Below are 8,057 nucleotides of genomic sequence, written 5' to 3' on the forward strand. Positions count from 1 at the left end.
TAGCTAGGGTTGTCCAACGGGACGGGCCATCCCGTCCCACTTCAATTCAAACGGGATGGGCCAATGTTAAACGGGACACGGGATGGGACTGGACGACCATTTCGTCCTGTTTCGTCCCGTTCCTTCCCGCCTGGATTTTTTTTTTTTTGAAAATTAGTCGTTGGGCAACGACTTAAATTCCAAAAATAGCCGTTGCCAACGTAAATAAATGGCCAAAAATGACCTCCACCTTCCCCTCCCCCCAAAATACCCCTACCCTCCCCCCAAACTTTTAATATAACCCCTAAGTTTATTAAATTACACTTTAACCATATTTTCTACTATTAATACCCCATCCTTCTTTATTTTTTCCCCATAAAAAATCAGTCTTCTCCCTCAAATCTCTTACATTCTAATATTCTATCTATATTATTCTCTCAATTTTGTTACTATCAACTATCAAGTAATAACTTTCAAATTTCAAGTATTTGGCCAAATTTTTGGAGTAACTTTCAAGCTTCAAATTAATTCTTCAAGTATTTGGAGCAATATTTTGGGTAATTTTTTGAAGTTTCAATATTTAATCACGGTGCACTTGTTCCATCTCCTAAATTTAATACATAATGTTTGCGTATCATTTTAATGCTTAATTTTTGTGTTTACTTTACGTATTTTATTTTATAATATTAATTTAGGAGAACAACTAGATCATGAAACTTTACAAAGAAAATTTGCCAATGATATTTTTTTTTGAGGACGAAGAAAATGAGGAAGAAGAATTAGATGAAACACCCACTAGTCCCGCAACACAAGCTCCAACTCAGAGTCAATCTCGATCTGGAACTTTACCCCCTGTTCCCCCTGTAAGGGGTAAGCCTAAGACTAAACGTCCCAAAACATCACGTGTATGGAAATTTTTAAAACATGATAAAGTCAATTATCGTGCTATATGTGTAAAATGTAAGCAACAATTTTCACACACAAAAAATGGTGGGAAGGGGGGGGGGGGTTTAACTAGACACTTACAAAAGGATCACAAATCTTTATGGATACAAGCTAACATAGAAGCCGAAAAAATTATAGATCCTACCACCGGTACTGGCACTCCTAGTGGATCTGGTTCTAATCAAATTCAACAACATCTTGACCCTGCTTCTAGTCATGTTTTACGCCCCTATAACAAAGATAGAGATCGTGAGAACTTAGCAAAAATGGTGGCTGTCTGTGGCTTACCTTTTACTTTTCCTTCTCACCCTACAAGAAACTTACAACCCTGCTTTTCAAGGTTTTTCTAAGACTACAGTTAGAAATGATGTTTTTAAATTTCAAACCGAATATCTTTAGTATAATCATTGTGTATTTTTTCACTTAGATTGTAAAGTGTCTATCACATCTGATATAGGTCGTAGTCTTAATAGTTGTGATTATTTAACTGTTACATGTCATTGGGTTGATCATCACTGGAACATGCAAAAATGTATTATTGGTTATAAATTTGTTGATTCAAAATATAATGGAGCATATATTGCAACTACTGTTTTACAAATACTTGATTTTTATGGACTCATTGATAAAGTTTTAACTATCACCTTAGATAATGCTTCTGCTAAGAACAACTGCAACAAATAGCTTAAAAATAGACTTTGTCCAATTAATCTAGCAATTTTTCATATTAGATGTGCATGCCATATTTTTAACTTGGTTGTAAAAGATGGTCTTAATTTATTTTCTGATGTTTGTAGTAAAATACAACATACTTGTGCCTATATTTTTCGTGCTAATAAAGCGAGTAGAATTCGTGAATTTTCTCAACAATGTGCTAGTGCTAACCTTCCATTTAGAAAAGTTCCAAAAGATATTTGTACTAGGTGGAATTCTACTTATGAAATGCTTAAAGTTGCTTATGATTATCGGGTGCCTATCCAAAAGGTATTTAATATGTATAATGGTATCCACACTAATCAAATTGTTGATTCTTATTGGGATGAGATCAACGAGATTACTAAATTTTTAGAAAAATTTTATTATGCTACAAAATAATTTTCTGGTATATATTATCCTACTGTTACACAAATATTATGGTATATTTGTGGAATTTCTGTTGTATTTGGTAAGTAAAAATTAAATCCAATTTATGCACCGGCCATTAATGAAATGATTTCAAAATTTAAAAAATATTTCTTCCCTATTCCCAAAGTTTATTTAATTTCTACTCTACTTAACCCATCTTTAAAACTAAGAGGTGCAAAGGGACTTGTTCGTAAAATTTATGAGAATTTAGCAATTCAAGAAAATGAACAACCATCTCTCAAAGACTACCAAGCTAGCATATATTCTTATGCTAGATCGATGGTTGATAAATATAAATCTATGGAAACACCAGGTTGTGAAACTACTCATTCTACTTCTAAGTCTAGAGCAGAAGTTTTATGGGAAGATATGGATGATATAACAGGTTTTGATTCCTCTATTAATGATGAACTTGATTCTTATCTAAATCAAGGATTGGAAAGTATTAAAGACGCAGAAGGCAACACGCAACTTTTGTCATGGTAGAAGGAGCGTGGCAAGGCTTTTCCAACACTTTCAATAATGGCCCGAGATATCCTGGCTATTCAAGCATCATCAGTAGCATCGAAGAGTGCTTTAGCGCGGCAAGATTTCAAATTGGAGATCTTAGACATGCATTAGTGGAGGACAGTCTAGATATTTACGTATTATTCAGATATTGGATTAATTCAGAAAGAAGAAATCTTGGTTATGAAAAATTAACCACTAGGAAAGAAGAAAAATACAATGAGATACTTAACACTGGGAGCGATGACGGCATGGAGCTCATGGAACATCAATCAACATTGCCAATTCCAACACAATGTCCGAGAGATATTATTGATAAGTTAAAAAGAAGCTATATAGGAGCTTAAAAATATTAATATGATAATTTGTAATTGCCTACTAAGAGGCTTAGTTCAAATAGAACCCTTCCTAGAAGGTGGCTGCGTAGATTAGGTGCTCTTCAAAAGAATTATATTTGTATTTGAGATTTGAAAGTTTATTAATAAAATAAAAGGCTCTAAGCGTTGAATTTTTTTTTTGAATTTTCTTAGTTACTTAATATTTTGAAATTATATTAAATAAATTATAACTTTATTATAAATTTATAATTACTAGAATATTTCATTACAAGTCTTTTGTTTTAATATTTTATAATTCATTACTTAGTTTTCTAATTTCCGTTTTAACATTTAAGTTTATTAAATCTAGCCGTTGCAAACTTTAAAAACATAGTCATTTTTAAAAAAACTAGACGTTTTTGAAAAAAAAAACTACATTTAAGGCCCACGAACCCGTCCCGTTCCGACCCGTCCCATCTGTTAGCGGGATGGGATTGGTCGACCGTTTCATTCCGTTTGTCTCGTTCCGTCCTGCCACTGTCCCGCTTAAATATCATCCCGTCCCGTTAGTTTTGTTCCGCCCTGTCCCGTTGGACAGCCATAGCTATAACATACGAAAATATGAAAATCGGGTAAAATTCCAGTTTAACGCTCCTAAAACGGCATAAAATAAGAAATGATCATGGATGGGTGGTGACTATTGTTCCTTAGGTCGTTTTTTATGCTCCGACAAAATTTTAGGCAGTCCTGGTCCGGGCGCCCGGACCTACGGGGAAGGTATGGGCTATAACACACGAAAATCTAGGAATGGGGCCGAATTTTCGTTTTATGGCCCTAAAGTGCCAAAAAATGAAGAAAGGTAATGGTAGGACGGTGACTAATGTTCCTTCAGTCTTTTTTGATAAGCCAACAAGGTGTTGGCTATAGTACACGAAAATATGGGAATCATGCGAAATTCCAGTTTTATGGCCCAAATACACTAAAACACGAGGAATGGTCATGGTGCGGCGATGACTATTGTTTCTTAGTTCATTTTTTATGGTTTACAAAAACATTTTAGGCGGGCTGGATCCGGTCACTCAGATGAATGAAGATGGCGTGATTATAGCACATGAAAATCTGTAAATCGGGTGGAATTTCAAGTTTGTGGCCCTAAAACACCAAAAAATGAGGATCCGTCATGTCGAGGCAATGACTATTTTTCAATCGGTCGTTTTTGAAGGGGCGGAGTTTTTAGGCGATTTGAGTCTGGTCGTCCGGATATATGAAGATAACGTGGGAAATATCACATGAAAATTTGAGAATCGGGCGGAATTCAAGTTTTATCGCCCTAAAATGCCAAAAAACGAGGAACGGTCATGTTTGTGCGATGATTTTTGTTCCTTAGGTTATTTTTGATGGACGGAAATTTTTTAGGCGATTCGGGTCCGGTCGCTCGGATGCATGCTGATGGCGTGGACTATAGCAGACAAAAATCTTAAAATCGGCTAAAATTTCAATTTTATGGTCCTAAAACGGCAAAAACGGGGAACGATCATGGAGAAACAATGACTATTGTTTCTTAGGTCACTTTTGAAGGCCCCGCAAAACTTTAGCAGGTTCGGGTCCGATCGCCCGGATGCATGCAGATGGCATGGGCTATAGAACATGAAAATCTGAGAATCGGACAGAATTCCAATTTTAGTGCCCTAAAAATGCCAAAAATGAGGAACGGTCATGGCAAAGCAATGACTATTGCTCTTTAGGTTATTTTTGAAGGCTCGGCAAAATTTTAGGCGGTTGGGGTTCGACTGCCCAGATGCATGCAAATGGCGTGGGCAATGGCACACGAAAATCTGGAAGTCGGGCGGAATTCTATTTTTATGGCCCTAAAATGCCAAAAAATAAGGAACAGTCATGCTAAAGCGATTACTATTGTTCTTTATGTCATTGTTTAAGGCCTGGCAAAATTTTAGGCTTTTCGGGTCCCCCGGATGCATGCTGATGGCGTGAGTTATAACACATGTAAATCTGGGAATCGAGCGGAATTCTAGTTTTATGACCCTACAACACCAAAAATGAGGAACAGTCATGGCGAAGCGATGACTATTATTCATTAGGTTATTTTTATGGGCCGACAAAATTTTAAACGATTCAGGTCTGATCTCTCGGATGCATGCAAATGGCGTATAACACTTGAAAACTTGGGAATAGGGCAGAATTCCATGTTTATTTTCCTAACACGCCAAATAATGAGTAAAAGTCATGACAAAGCGATGTCTATTATTCGTTAGGTCATATTTGATGGGCCGACAAAATTTTGGGCGATTCGGGTCCTGCCACTCGGTTGCATGTAGATGGCGTGAGCTATAGCACACGAAAATATAGGAATCAGGCAGAATTCCAGTTTTATGGCCCTAAAACGCCAAAAAATGAGGAACGATCATGACGAGGTGATGACTATTGTTTTATAGGTAATTTTTTATGGACTGATAAAATTTTAGGTGATCCGGGTCCGATCGCCTAGGCCCATGCAGATGACGTGGGCTATAACACATGAAAACCTACGAATCGAGCGAATTCTAATTTTATGGCCCTAAAATGCCAAAAAATGAGTAGCGGTCATGGAGAAGCGGTGAATATTTTTCCTCAGGTCATTTTTATGGGCCGGCAAAATTTCAGGTGATTCGGGTCCAGTTGCCTAGATAGATGCAGATGGCGTGGGCTATAGCACAGGAAAATCTGAGAATTGGGAGAAATTCCAGTGTTATGATCCTAAAACTTCAAAAATCGAGGAACCGACATGGCGAAGTGATGACTACTATCCCTTAGGTTGTTTCTTATGGGTCTGCAAAATTTATGCGATTTGAGTTCGGATGCATGCAGATGATGTAGGCTATAGTAGACAAAAATTTGGAAATCTGGAGGAATTTCAGTTTTATGGCCTTAAAACGCCAAAAAAATTCGTTCATGAAGAAGCGATGACTATTGTTCATAGGTCATTTTTGATGGGTGCACAAAATTTTAGGTGATTTGGAGCCGGTCGCCCGAATTCATACTTATGGCATGAACTATAACACACGAAAATCTGGAAATCGTCATGAATTGCGAAGCGATGACTATTTTTATTAGGTTATCTTTTATGAGCCAGCAAAACTTTGCAATTCGGGTCCGGTCGCCCTAATGCATGCAAATAGTGTGGGATAAGCACACAAAAATCTGGGAATTGGGTAAAATTTAGCGTGGGCTAAGCACACGAAAATCTGGGAATTGGGTGAAATTGCAATTTTATGAACCTAAAAATAAAATAAAAAGAGGAACGATCACGACAAAACGATGACCATTATTCCTTAGGTCATTTTTGATGGGCCAACAAAATTTTTGGTTATTCAGGCAGGTAATATTCAACACGCTTTCCAAATTTTGGTATGCTATAGTCCATGCCATCTGCATGAATTCGGGCCCCAGCCCGGAATCTCCTTAAATTTTGCGGACCAATCAAAACGACCTAATGAATAATAGTCATTGCTTTGTCATGACCGTCCCTCATTTTTTGGCGTTTTAGGGCCATAAAATAGGAATTTAGGATGATTTCCAGATTTTGTGTGTTATAGTCCACGCCAACTGTATGAATTCGGGTGATCGATTCCGAATCGCCTAAAATTTTGCAAGACCATTAAATATGACCTAATAAACAATAGTCATTGCTTCGCAATTTATGACGATTCCGAGATTTTCGTGTGTTATAGTCCACGCCATCTGCATGAATTCGGGCGACCAGTCTGAATCTCCTAAAATTTTGCGGACCCATAAAAAATGACCTAATGGGCAATAGTCATCATTTTGCATAACAGTTTCTCATTTTTGGCATTTTAGGGACATATGACAGGAATTCAGGATGATTCCCAGATTTTTGTGTACTACAGTACATGCCATATGTATGAATTCTGGTGACCGGACCCGAATCTTCTAAAATGTTTTAGGTCCACATAAAACAACCTACTGAACCACAGTTATCGCTTCGCCTTTGACCGTTCCTCATTTTTTGGCGTTTTAGGGCCATAGAACAGGAATTTAGAATGTTTTCTAATTTTTTCGTGTGATAATGTCCACGCCATCTTCATGAATTCGGGCGACGGGCTCCGAATCACCTAATATTTTGTGGGCCCATCAGAAATGACCCAAGGAACAATAGTCATCGCTTCTCCATGATCATTTCTCATTTATCCATGACCGTTCCTTTTTTTTTCTTGCGTTTTAGAGCCATAAAATAGAAATAAGACATGAATTCAGCATGATTTTTGATTTTCATGTGCTATTGTTCCTTAGATCATTTTTTATGGGCCGCTAACTTGTTAGACGGTTCGGGTCCGGTGTCCTGGGCCACGCGAAAGGCGTGGGCTATTGCACACGAAAATGTAAGAATCAGATGAAATTCCAGTTTTATGGCCCTAAACTGCTAAAATACGGGGAACAATCATGATGGGGAGAAGCCTATTGTTTCTTAGGATGTTTTCAATGGTCCAAAAAAAACTTAGGTGGTCTAGGTCCGGTGGGCCGAGCCCATACAGAAGGCATGGACTATAGCATACGAAAATCTGGAATCAGGCTGAATTCCTATTTTATGGCCCGATAACACCAAAAATCGAGGAACGGTCATGGCGGGACAATGGGTAATTCTCCTTAGGTCATTTTTGATGCGTCGGTAAAATTTTAGGAGCTCCGAATTCGGGTGTCCGGAACCAGGCGGAAGCATGAGATATATCACACAAAAATCTGAGAATGGGGCCAATTTCTCGTTTTATGGCCCTTATACGCCTAAAAACAAGGAACGATTATGGTGATGCAGTTACTAATGTTGCTTAGGTCATTTTTTATGAGCCGTGAAATTTTTATGAGGTCTAGGTCCGGGCGCCAAGGCCCACGCGAAAGATGTGAGTTATAGCATACGAAAATCCGAAAATCGGATGGAATTTCAATTTTATGGCCCTAAAATACCAAAATATTAGGAACGATCATCGCAGGGTGGGGACTAATGTTGTAGGTCATTTTTGACGGTCAAGAAATTTTTTAGGCGGTCCAGATCCGAGAGCTTAAACCCACATGGAAGGCGTGTGCTATAACACTCGAAAATTCGAGAATCAGGCGGAATTCCTGTTTTATGACCCTAAAATGCCAAAACACGAGGAATGGTCATGACGGGAC

Source organism: Nicotiana sylvestris, chromosome 5 (genome assembly GCF_000393655.2).
Source record: "Nicotiana sylvestris chromosome 5, ASM39365v2, whole genome shotgun sequence".
NCBI lineage: Eukaryota > Viridiplantae > Streptophyta > Magnoliopsida > Solanales > Solanaceae > Nicotiana > Nicotiana sylvestris.